Source organism: Hemicordylus capensis, chromosome 2 (genome assembly GCF_027244095.1).
Source record: "Hemicordylus capensis ecotype Gifberg chromosome 2, rHemCap1.1.pri, whole genome shotgun sequence".
NCBI classification, from domain to species: domain Eukaryota; kingdom Metazoa; phylum Chordata; class Lepidosauria; order Squamata; family Cordylidae; genus Hemicordylus; species Hemicordylus capensis.
The window spans coordinates 46053251-46066154 of NC_069658.1; the positions used below are offsets into that span (position 1 = coordinate 46053251).

At 45.0% G+C, this 12904-nt stretch overlaps 1 protein-coding gene and 1 long non-coding RNA gene across 6 annotated transcripts in view; one reads left to right on the forward strand and one right to left on the reverse strand.

Annotated features, from left to right (window-relative positions):
• DMGDH (dimethylglycine dehydrogenase) overlaps positions 1-12904 on the forward strand; it is a 94096-nt gene that overhangs the window by 70577 nt on the left and 10615 nt on the right. The gene's annotated exons all lie outside the window — the stretch shown is intronic.
• Positions 1-12904, reverse strand: part of LOC128344710 (uncharacterized) — a 61163-nt gene that overhangs the window by 26719 nt on the left and 21540 nt on the right. For all 5 annotated transcript variants that reach the window (XR_008316000.1, XR_008316001.1, XR_008316002.1 and 2 more), the window contains exons 2-3: positions 4222-4326; positions 3164-3238 (exon numbers count right to left, since the gene is read on the reverse strand). This is a non-coding gene — a long non-coding RNA (uncharacterized LOC128344710). The remainder of the gene's footprint in view (positions 1-3163; positions 3239-4221; positions 4327-12904) is intronic.

Here is a 12904-nt window from a genome sequence, read left to right on the forward strand (position 1 = left end):
GGATATGCCTTCTACTCAAGGCAACACGGAGCTGCCACAAGGTACCCCACATTCAGATGACTGGTTAGATGGGGAGAAACAGGCTTCCTCTACCAAGAAGCATCACCCATATGCTGAACAGTTACAGAAGATGGCTGCTTTCTTGGGACTTGAAACACAGGTAGCCATGGAAGGAACAAAGGGCCCCATTTTGGCCTTATTCAAACTAAAACCACTACCCTGATCTCACTGACTCTTTTACCAATGGTCACAGAGGGGCTTGGGGGAAGCCAGCTTCTATCCACCCCACTTGCAGAAAACTGGAACATTTATACAGAGTTCACCAGAAAGAAGCAGAGTACTTATTTAAGCATCATAAACCTAACTCCATTGTCGTAGAGTTATCTCAACAGTGCTTTTGTCAAAAGCTACTTTCAGTACCAGCGGACCAGGAAGGCAGGGAACTGGATGCCTTCAGAAAAATAATATATGCAACTTCCAGCCTCCAGCTGTGCATGACAAATTACCAGGGTTGTGTGGCACAATCTACACACTTCCTGCTTGAGAAATTGGAACACGCTTGTCAACCAGTTACAATCAGACCAGAGAGCTATGACATTCTATGTCTAGCTATGACATTTTCTATGTTAAAGCAATGACATTTCTGTCTGAGGGCCTTCAGATCACAAAACAGCAACTATTCTCTGCCCGTAACAGAGCAGATTATGGACCTAAAACCATGGCAGCTGCTATCGCTCTGCATAGGCAAGCTTGGTTAAAATCTACAAAACATTGTCTCCAGAGGCAAAACTGAGAATAGAGGATCTACCCTTCGATGGGGAGAACCTGTTTGGAAAAGAAACAGATGATGCCATGGAACAGGTTCAAAGATGAAGTCCACAGCTAGATCTATCGGTCTTCAGCTAGATCTATCGGTCTGAAGCAAGCTAAGAAACGTCTCTGGCTACAAGGGCAACCAAAGCCAAACTACCAGCCCTTTCACCAACAAGACTACAGAAAGAACTGTTACCAACCCTACAACAGTTTTTGTAGACAACAGTCACAACCATCTAAGCTTTCTCAGAAGCCCAAGCCGTTCTACTCCAGAAGAACATGACTCCACGCACGAACTAGGCTCCCAATTATTCCCCTTTGAGCAGGGGCGTATCTAGGGTGGGGCAGGCAGGGCACGTGCCCCGGGCGCCACTTTAAGGGGGCGCCATTTTGTAAAATTATTTTGTTTAAAAATGGCTGCTGAAAACAAAATGGCCACCGCACATGCTCAAATTGCCTCTGTGAGGCCCTAGGCCATGCCAGGCCTTGCAGAGGCCATTTGAGCATGCACAGTGGCCATTTTGTTTTCAGCAGCCATTTAAAAAAAATATATTATTTTTAAAAATGGCCACCGCACATGCTCAAATTGTCCCTGTGAGGCCCTAGAGGCCAGTGAGGGGAGGGAAAACCTTTGCAGACCCCCCATGCCCCCACGGCCTTTAGAAAGCCCCCTGAAGGGGCTACAGGTAAAAAGATTTTTTTTAAAAAATAGTATGATATAAGACACTGTACACATATTCAGATTGGCACTATGTACAGCAAATCAGGGCTTGTGAATACTGAGCTGAAGCTTATGAGTTAGGATTGTATTCATTAAATGTGATGTCTTAATAATATGGCTATTAATGGCGAGTTTGTCTTTGAATCAGTGTGAAATCCTTAGTATTAAGGCCCACTGGGAGTTTCTTGCTCTCTTTCTCTCATTTTAACTGTCTTTCTGAAAGACTAGAATATATTCCAAGCAGTGACACAGTTTACTCTGCATATCCTTTGATTATTTTCAGAGTATCTGGGAAAAGTCAAATTCTCCATTTAATTTTAAAACTTATGTAATCGTGATGCTACAATGCATAGTAGGGTATTAGACAGGCACTTCTGTTTAGTTTTCCAAGTACACCTCCACATAGTATTTGGGTATTTCATGAGCCCCAGCATACTGAAATTTGTAGTTTTCCAGCATTTTTTGGTCTGGCTACGTCCACTGCTGAATAGTTTTTGAGATATTAAAAGATTAATGAGCTTGACTTGTATTTTTCAGCTGATATTATGGTAAAGTTATCTGAAAGATGAGTGTCAGATGTTTGGACAGGGGGCACAATTTCAGTGTTTGCCCTAGGCGCTATTTTCCCTAGATACGCCTCTGCCTTTGAAGATACTTTGCAGGAAATAACAATGGACAGCTGGGTGGTCTTGACTATTATAAGGGTGGGATATGCCATAGAATTCTTCACTCTGCCGCCCTTCTTTGGAATATGAAGGACTGCTCCAACACCAATATTACTGCAGGAAATCCAGCACCTCTTAAAACATGCTATCCAACCTGTACATCAAGATATGGGGTTGGGATTTTACTCCAGGTACATACAAAGAGCTCTATCCAATGGTGAGTCCACCATCCAAACCTAGAGGAAGGTCAGCCATTCATTCAAACACCAGCAGACATTACTGTCATGACGGACACCTCCAACTTCAGTGGGGGCGCCCCTGTAATAAATTGACAGCCACTGGGGTGTGGTCAAAACAGGAAAATTTGTATCACATAAATACTCTAGAAGTCCTGGCAATTTGGAAAACTCTCCACACCTTCCAAACTCTGCTTTGTCAGAAATCGATATTCATACTGACAGACAATACCACCACTATGGCCTACCTAAACTATCAGGACGGCACCCGGTCACATACTCTGTCTTGCCTAGTCGTTCGACTGTGGGAACGGTGTCTACACCATCACATCTGGCCTACTTCACAAAACATGGGTCACAAAACATCAAGGCCAATTCACTCAGCCACATGATCCAAGTCTCCCATGAATAGACACTGAACTGCTGTGTGGTCGAATGAAAATGTATTTGCCATAGCAGACAAAACACAATGTGCAGCCTTTTGCAGTGGAGGACATCACATACATTGTGATGTATGGGCAACGCCTTCATGATCCAATGGAATGAGGGGTTCCTTTACATGTTTCCCCATTGCCCTTAATACCAAGAGTACTGCAGAAGATCCAGGCAGATGGGGCACATTGCACAATGATTGCCCCATGGCGATCACACCAACTATAGTTCCCCTTCCTGCTGGAACTCTTGTGATCACAAAGAATGCACTTACTGCTATGACTGAATCTACTCACCAGAGTCCAGGGTGCAGTTTAAGGTCTCTTCATCCAGATGTAAGGTCTCTTCATCTCACAGCTTGGTGCATCTGTCTGAAGACATAAAGGACCAAGAAGATGTGTGAACATCAGACATCTAAGACTAGATCATCACTGAAAGTTCCTTTGGTAGCTGTTGCAGCTTACATGGGTAAGCATCCAATTTTCACCTTTCTGCCTAACCTACTTCACAGGATTGTTGTGAGGAGAAACCTAAGTATGTAGTACACTGCTCTGGGCTCCTTGGAGGAAGAGCGGGATATAAAATGTAAAATAATAATAATAAACAGTTTTTCAAAGGCCTAGTTTATACCTACCAACCACCAGTCTGGTCCCACCATGGGACCTGAAGGTGGTGCTCTCCACCAGAAGCGTAACTATAATAGGGCAAGGGGAGACAGTTGTCTGGGGGCCCACTGCCTGGGGGGGGGTCAGAGGCAAGTCACATGACTGACTCACCCAGCCACACACCCCCTGGGCTTCCTTCAGTTGTATTCATCCTCCAAAATTGATGTGAGTGTTAAGATCTGGAGCTACCAGAAGAGCATGTCTTTCTCTAGTACCATTAGATGACTTGCATCATCCACAATTTACAAAACTTTAAAAAAAAAATTAGGATGATGTTCTATTGTGGCACATAGGATATAGCTAGATAGATTATCTATATCTATATCTATATCTATATCTATATGCTTTTTGTTACCACTATTCAGCCTCATTTAAGATTTCTTTATTTCATGAGCTGAGCTTCAGTGGGGGGGCGCATTTTAAAATCTTGTCTCTGGGCCCACTCCAACCTTGCTACGCCCCTGCTCTCCACTCTCATGAGGAAGCACTTTGCGCCTAGCCATGTGCTCTCTCATTTGTCAGTCAAGACTGCCTTCCTCCTGGCCATCATTTTGGCCCATCAGGTGGCAGAGTTGAAAGCTCTCCACGTGGACCCACTTAACCTTTCAAACTAATAAGGTGTTGCTCCGCTCAGATATGTCTTTCCTCCCCAAAGTTGTTTCCCAGTACCACATCTCTCATATGCCTACCGGTCTTCTTTCCATCCCTGTCCTAAGAGACTGAGTGAGAATGGCACAGTCTCGATGTCAAGGGTGCACTGTCCTCCTATCCACTCTTTGTCTGCTTCACTGGACCTAATAAAGGAAAACAGATCTCATCACAGTGGTTATCATCCTGGAACACTACTGCATTCAAGTTGGGCTATTCACTTTCTGGCACTTTTGAGCACATTCGACTAGGGCAGTGGTGACTTCGACAGCATTTCTTCAGGGTATTCCCCTTGAGGCCATCTGTAGAGTGGCCACTTGGAGAGGAACACTGTCGTTTGTCCGCCACTACACCCTGGATACCAGATCCTGGACTGACTCCCAATTCAGCACAGCAGTCCTCCAGTTGGTTCTCCAATGACAGACTCTTCACTGACAAGCTCTGCTGCACCTGCTGTCTAGGTGAGTAGCTTGTTAATCACCTATAATGTGAATGACAATGGCCACTACAAAGAAAGTCAGGTGCTTACTTGTAACAGTAGTTCTTCTAGTGGCCCATTGTCCATTCACATGGCCCTCATTCCTCTCTGCTACAGCGGCTTCTGAACAGGTACATTGTGGCAGTCAGAGACTGAGGGAAGAGGCGGGAGCTGCAGTGAGTAAGCTAAGAGGAGGGGGTTACCACCAAAATGCAACTCTAGCTCTGAAAGGTTCCGAGATACGTTCTGTGCATGTGCAGACACCAGTAATGTAAAGGGACAACAAGCCACTAGAAGAACTACTGTTACAGGTAAGCAACCTAACATTTTCTGCCCTGCTTTTCTGAGTTTTTTAAAAGCTTTAATTAATTTATTTTCAGTACAAAATTTAAATGACAGATGGTAAAACAAAAAGAAAAGATAAGGACAGATTAATAACCACATAAAAAAGAGAAACCAAAAATTGAAAGTTAAAATGTATTTAACAAGCTGAACCCGCACAGAGCGTCTCGGCCCCCGCCGCTCGGCCTTGTCTCGGCCCCCCCGCCCGGCCTTGTCTCGGCCCCTCACACTCGCCACTTGACCTTTCTTCCCCCTGCTAGGCTGTTGCTCTCCCCCCCCGGCCCCCTATCCCATGTCTCCCCCTTAAGCTGCCCCATGGTGGCAGAGAGGGAGGGCAATTAAGGTGTACTGGTGGTGGAGATGGTGGTGAAAGCTCCTTCCATGGGCCCTCTAGGTTATTCATGCAACCCCCACCCCCACATTTTCATTGGTCGTAGCTGCAGTGGGGGTGGGGCTTGCCACGTATCATCTTTGTGAATTATAGATAGATAGGCCTTCTGTGTAGAAATTTTGTTATATATTTATTATTTATTAATTTTATTTCTATACCACCCTTCCAAAAATGGCTCAGGGTGGTTTATATCCCTGTCAAAACAAGGTGCCATGACTTGTTTGGATTGTATTCATATCTTGTCCAGACAAAGACTTCTTGAGTGTTTATTTTGTCAGTTGTGTTGATAGTACCACCCAATTTCTAACTCTCCAGCAACATAACATGCACTTTGAAATTCCAGCCCCAAATGCTTTTTGCTGCAGGGGTACATAAGAAGCTGTCTTATACTGAGTCAGACCATCGGTCCATCTAGCTCAGTACTGTCTACTCTGGCTGGCAGTGGCTTTCCAGTCTTTCCCAGCCCTACCTGATGGTACCAGAGATTGAACCTGGAACCTTCTGCAAGAGGAGAGCTGGTCTTGTGGTAGCAAGCATGAATTATCCCTTTTGCTAAGCAGGGTCCACCCTGGTTGCATTTGAAATGGGAGACTACATGTGAGCGCTGTAAGATATTCCCCTCAGGGGATGGGGCTACTCTGGGAAGAGCACCTGCATGCTTGCATGCAGAAGGTTCCAAATTCCATCCCTGGCACCTCCAAGATAGGGCTGAGAGAGACACATGAGAGAGACGCTTGTCTGTAACCTTGGAGAAGCCGCTGCCAGTCTGTGTAGATAATACTGAGTGAGGTGGACGAATGGTCTGACTCGGTATATGGCAGCTGCCTATGTTCTGGGCAGCTGCTTTACTACTGAGCAATTACATGGCCACCTGAAGTAGCAAACAGAGGTGAATTTACTGCAAAAAAAAAAAAAAAGGAAAGCGTTTTGCAGGCATGCTGAGAGGGAAGGAATTCACACTAATATGATGACAATGAATATTTATATACCGCTTTTCAACAAAGGTTCCCAAAGTGGTTTAAAATAAATAAATAAAATTGCTCTGTCTCCAAAAGGCTCACAAAATAAAAAAGAATCACATTAGACACAAGCAGCAGCCACTGGAGGAATGCTGTGCTTGGGATGGATATGGCCAGTTGCTCTCCCCCTGAAAAATAAAGAGAACCACCACTTTTAAAAGGTGCTTCCAGAGGCATAACAAGGGAAAACTGTGCCCGGGGCAAGCAGTGAAATGGCGTGCCCCCACCGCCGCCCCCCCAACATACTACATTATACTTAGGTTTTTCCTCACAAGCGCCCGCCGCCGCCGCCAAGCCAGGCCACTGAATGGGCGCCAGGTGCCAGCAAAGCAATGGGGGGGGGGCGCAGGCAGCGTGGAAGGGACCGCTTGTGGGGAAGGGGGCACCGACACGCTCCCTTGACTGCTGCAGCGCTGCTGCACTGGGCAGGAAACATTTGTATAAACAAAAAATTAAAAATTAAAAAAAAATTGGACATGGCGGCGCCCCCCACGTGACCAGAAAAGATGGCGCCCGGGGCACGTGCCCCCCCTGCCCCCCCTATAGTTACGCCTCTGGGTGCTTCTTTACTTAGTTAGCAGCCCAGTTCGTCTAATGTAGACTAACCACCTACTTCAAGGAAGAACAAAATTAACTGGTAAATCCAGACTTTATATCTTTATTTTGTCCCCCTAAGAAAAGGATATGGTATGACTGTTCAGAATAGGAAGCCTGTCAAATATTGGTTGCCTCTAGGGACAAAAAGTATTTTCTGTGTTCGCCTGTCAAGAGAATTTAATTTGGAAGGCTGTCCTGAAATTATTCAAGAATGGCCAATGAAGAATAATTAATTTCAAAATATTGCACAGGCATAGCCTCCTGTGTGTTGTAAGGTGATGGTTAAAGCAGATTGCAGCAGATGTTGGTGCTCTCTCACTCAGCTGAGTAGCTTTGTGTATATAATTTGGATCAATTCCAACATTCATAAGAGGTTTACCAAATAAATTGCACTATTAAAAGGTGTATGCATAGCTTTTTGCAGACTGAATTATAATATTTTTGTTCCTAGGGACCAAGCATCATTGTCCATAATTACCTCTTTTTATTTTTCTGATCACATAAGAAAACAAACTTCTAATTTGAGAGTTTCTGTCCACTCTGCACCATTCAGCACATTTCAAATTAAAAATATATTAGCAACTGTTACTGAGAATGGTCTAGTTCAGAAATTAAGAAGTGATACTATCTTTGAAAACAACATATAGCTACAGGAGAAGATATTTTACATTCTGGAAAGGAACTAAGCTTTCATAATTTCCCACATGACCAAATAAATCCTGTATAGCCAAGCCACACAACCTCAGCCCTCCTGCAGATGTTGGACAACTCCCATTATCCCTGACTATCGGCCACTGTAGCTGGGGATGGGAGTTGTAATCCAAAAAATATCTGGAAGACAAAAGGTCTTCCAGCCTCTTAAGAAGCCAAGAAGGAGAAATGTTGGACACTTTTGCTCAGCAATCTGATGCCTCATGAGTGCAACGACACAAAACAAAGTTTCTTACACAGAAAGTGAAATTGTATGAATCCTGCATATTTGTTCATTACATGACAAACTGCTCCAAGAATCAACAACAATTTTGTACATTGGTGAAATTGCTTCTAGGCTAATAAAATAAAATAAAATCTTGTCTCCTGTGAAGCACATGCCTAGGGTTTCAAACTATTCTTTTCTAAAAGCTGTTCTGAGGTCCATGAACATTCATCCCTGTCCATATTCACAAACTATGACTATTGTTCTGTCAAAGATACACTGAAATCCCATGTGCTTAATTTTTCCATTGAAATCAGTGGAATTTCTGCTAGGTGCTATGATGCCATCAAATGTGATCATTTCATTCCAGCTACGGTCATTCTATCTATCTATCTATCATATTTCTATACTGCTTGATATGTGCATCCCTAGGCGGCATACATAAGTTAAAATACAGCAAATCTAAAAGCAGGATAAAATAATTAAAACAATTGATGTAAAACCAATTAAAATTAATTAAAAGCTGGAGAAAACAGGTAACAGGTCTTTTTGAAAATGGCCAATGCTGGAAAAACTCTTGATTTTAACAGAGAGTGCATTCGAGAGCTCTAGGACAGCCGCAGGGAAGGCCTGATCCTGAGTAGACACCAAATGAGCCAGTGGTAGCTGTAAACAGACCTCCCAGTTGATATTAATAGGCGGGATAGTCATGACAAAGATGGCGCTCTCTTAAATACCCTGGACCCAAGCCATTAAGGGCTTTATAGGTAATCACCAGCACAGTATTTCGCTTGGAAACATAGCAGCAGCCAGTGCAAATCTTATTGATCTGTGTTATATGGCTGTCATATTCTGCACCAACTGTAGTTTCCGGACTACATACAAAGGCAGCCTCACATAGAGTGCATTACAGTAGTCAAGCCTGGAGGTTAGCAGCATATGCACCACTGTTTTAAAGTCAATTTCCTCCAGTAATGGGCATAGCTGACATATCATCCAAAGCTGATAAAAAGTACCCTGTCTGTTGCCACAACCTGAGAAACCAGAGTGAGTTTTGGATTAGGGTTGTGCAGAACTGGTTTGATTCGAACCGGGCTGGTTTGACCAGTTTGAGCTTGAGCTCTCCCCCACAAAAGAGGGTTCCTAATTTGATTGGGGGGATTCCCTCACAAGCAAAGGGGATTCCTAATCCTCTCGCTAAAAAGGGGTTGAAAGGGCAGCAGGGGAAGGGCACCTTACTTGCGGCAGCTCCTCTAGGCTCCACTGCCCCTCCCCAGCAGCTTGGGCTGGGGGGCACGGTTCCAGCCTCCACACCCATGCTGCTTGCGGGGGCACTGGCTTGGCCTAGGGGAGTCGCTGCCACCCTATGGTAAAGTGCCCTATCGACTGGCTCTCCGCCTGCCCTTTCAACCCCTTTTTTGAGTTAGGATTAGGAGTCCCCTTACTGGATTCCCCTTTACAGGCATCCCAAACCAGGCCAGACTGGTTCAACCCGGTTCAACTGCACGAACCAAACCACCAGCCAGTTCTAACAATCCGGTTTGTGGACTGGCAGTTCAGTTTGAATTCAGTTCAGATTTGAACCGAACAGAACTGTTGTGCACACCCCTATTTTGAAGCCAGCAGCACTCCCAAGCTACATGCTTGTTCTTTCTGGGAGAGTGTAACCCCATCCAGAACAGGCAGATCTAAACCATCTCTCGAGTTTTGACACAGACACCCAGTCAGTACCTCCATCTTATTTGGATTCAATTTCTGTTTCTTATCCCTCATCCAGCCCATTACTGCCTCCAGGCAGGCATTTAGGGAAGTTATGCCATTATCTGATGAAGCTTATTTGTAGAATAGGTGTGTGCACGAACGGTCCACCACAAGCCAGGCCAGTTAGAGGGCTTGATCCTAAATTGGACTGGCCTTTGGGGAAGGGGCCCAGTCAGTAATTGAACCAAACTGAACACAGTTCATTTCAAACTGGTTAACGGTTCGTGCCGATATGCAAATGGGCATCTGGTGAGGATTCCCTTTTGCCTGTAAAAAGGATATGGAGTTTCTTTACAAAGAGGGCTTCATAAGCTGGGTGAGGAGCAACAAGAGGCACCTGCAGAAGTATAAGGTGCTTACAGGCAGCAGCGCTCCCTCCCCCCAGCAGTGCACACACCGATGGCACAGATCTGGCAGCACTCATGGGCCAGTAAGCACCTTTATCCTGTACTTCTATAGGTGCCTCTTGTCCTCCTCCCCGGCTTTCAACAGAATCACACAAAAGATCAACAGAATCACACTTCCTATGTCAATACCCAATTGAAGATCATCCATCAAGCCAACCAAGGCAGTCTCCACCCCATAGTCCACCCGACTAGCCCACTCAGCTCCAGGCAGTCTTGGAGGAAACAGATTATCTAGTCCCATTTCAAAGTTGCTTTCAAGTGGGCTATGGGGTGGAGACTGCCTGGAGCTGAGAGGCCACCACCCTCTCAATCACCTTGGTCGACCATGGGAGATTGGAGACAGGTATATAATTAGCTCACTCTGGGATCCAGTGCAGGTTTCTTCAAGTAAGGTCTAATAATAGCCTGCTTAAGGCAAAGGGGCATCCTGCCCTCCCTCAAAGAAGCATTTATAATATGTACCAGACCCCCTCTGATAGTACTATTGGGAGATGAAATAAGTCAAGTTGAGCAAGGGTCAAGAGAACAGGTGGTAGGATGTATAGTCAGAAGGAGCTTGTCAACATCTTCAGGAGTCACAAACTGATCCAATCTGATCCCATAAGAGGAGTTGTTGGACACCTCCCTAGTAGACTCTGTAGATTGGAATCCAGTTCAGCCCAAATACGAGATATGTTATCCGCAATTATGTTTCTGATTGTGATTAACTAGTGTATTTACTTTTTATATTTGGTGCCTGTGAGGAATATATGATAATAACTTTGAGGAATTACTTTGAAGCCTAGAATTATTGCTGAATGGCCTCTATTTCACTGCCCAGTATCCTGTTAGAAAATGACTGGATCCTTTCAGTTTGGCTTAGAGTTGATTGATTGTAGAGATCTTTCACCTGAAAAGCACCAAGCCCTTTATCTTTTGAGAGAGAGGACAAAATTACTTGTGGTTTTTTTCAATGTATGTTAGGATGTACAGGAAGTGTGGTTTAAGTATAGTTTTAGCTCTCATTTTGTGCTGAAAAATTAAATTCACCATAGAGAGGATGATGATGGATGCAGGAAAATTAGAAAGGGAAGAAAAAAAGTTGCATAGCACAATTCAATGGCCTGGTTCACAGAATCACGCAAATCTAGGTTTTATGTGAGTTATCAACATTAGCGTAACTGTGCCTTGGCATGAAACCATGCCAAGGCAGGAATCTCAGATTAATCTTGGGCCATAAACCACCTTGGTGTGGGTTCTCACAATCACACTAATATCATATATTGGAAAAATTATGTGAACCAGGCCAATGCAGTGTCATAGCAAGGTGTGGAGCGACCCATGTTCCATAACTGAACACTGCCTTCCCCTCCCTCTCTCCTTCTTTGTGTGTGTGTCCTGCTATCAACTTCATAATGCCTGGACCAATTTGAACCAAATTTGGTACATTTGTACCGACACCTCAATGGTGTAGTTTGTGATTATGTAATTCACCCCAATTCAAGGTGGTGGATGTGTGAACATTTGAAGTGCGAGTGGGCTAACTTGTGAACCGCCAAATTTGGAACAGTTGTAAGGGACACATAGGGACACCTCAGTGGCATAGGTTGTGATGATCGCATCCACCCAGGGGTAAAGCTATAATTGAGTGTATGGGTTCAAAGAACCTGGGCCCCCAAGCTCCTGAGAGCCCTCCACCCCTCCCTATTTTCTTCATTATCTCCCTCACTCAAGGGGCCACTGGGGAGAGAGGCAAACACGGGCCCCCTCTCCCCTAGCTATGCCCCTGAATCCACCCCAATTCAAATTCAATTCAATTTGAGGTTCAAGTGAGAACTGATTTGGATCAAATTTAGTACAGTTGTAGGGACACATAAGGAAAGTTTGTAATGATATCAATTCAATATGGCAGATGTGTGACCAGTTGAGGCACAATTGGACTAACCAGTGAACTGCCTAATCAATTTGGACCAAATTTGGTATGGTTGGTACATAGGGACACCTCAACGGTGTAGACTGTGATGATGTCACCCACTCCAATTCAAGATGGTGGACACAGGAACATTTGAGCCTCAGTGGTTTAACTTGTGAACCACCTGATTTGGACCAAATTTGGTACAGTTCTAATGACACCCCAATTCAAGATGGCAGATGCCTGAATGTTTGAGGTGCAAGTGGGAACAGATTTGGACCAAATTTAATGCAGTTCTAGTGACACAGAGGGGCACTCAGTGGCATAGTTTGTGATGATGTCATCCACCCCAATTCAATATGCTGAATGCATGAACATTTGAGGCAGAAGTGGGCTTACTTGTGAAGATGGTAATTATCAATTCAGATTAGAGTGAAATGAAAGTAGACAGATTAGGTCTTACCAGAACATCTTGCTTTTTACTTATGCTGCTAGCCCCATTGCCACAGCCTGCTTGTCTTGCCACCACCAGCTGCCCGTCTTCATGGCTCGCTCATTCTTCCTCCCTTTCCCCTTTCCCCTTCCCTCCTCGGCACCAGCAAAGAGCTAGCGAACTGAGGCCAGGGCCGAATTCTGAGTTCCGACTGAGGCCAGGGCCGAGGGAGCCACTTCCTCACCTGCCCTTGTCACTGCTGGCAAAGGCTAATGACATCACTGCCAGCAACAGGCAGTGATATCATTAGCCTTGTCAGCTTTGCCAGCGCCAGTAAGGGTGAGCAATCAAGCGGCTCCCCTGTCCCCTATGTGCTGGCCATTTATTGCTCTTCCTGGCGCCAGGGAGGGAGAGAGGTGAGCAGACGGCTGGTGGGGCACACTGGCTGTGAGGGCAGCAGCAGGTAATTGGAGTGTGGGGAGGCAGGCA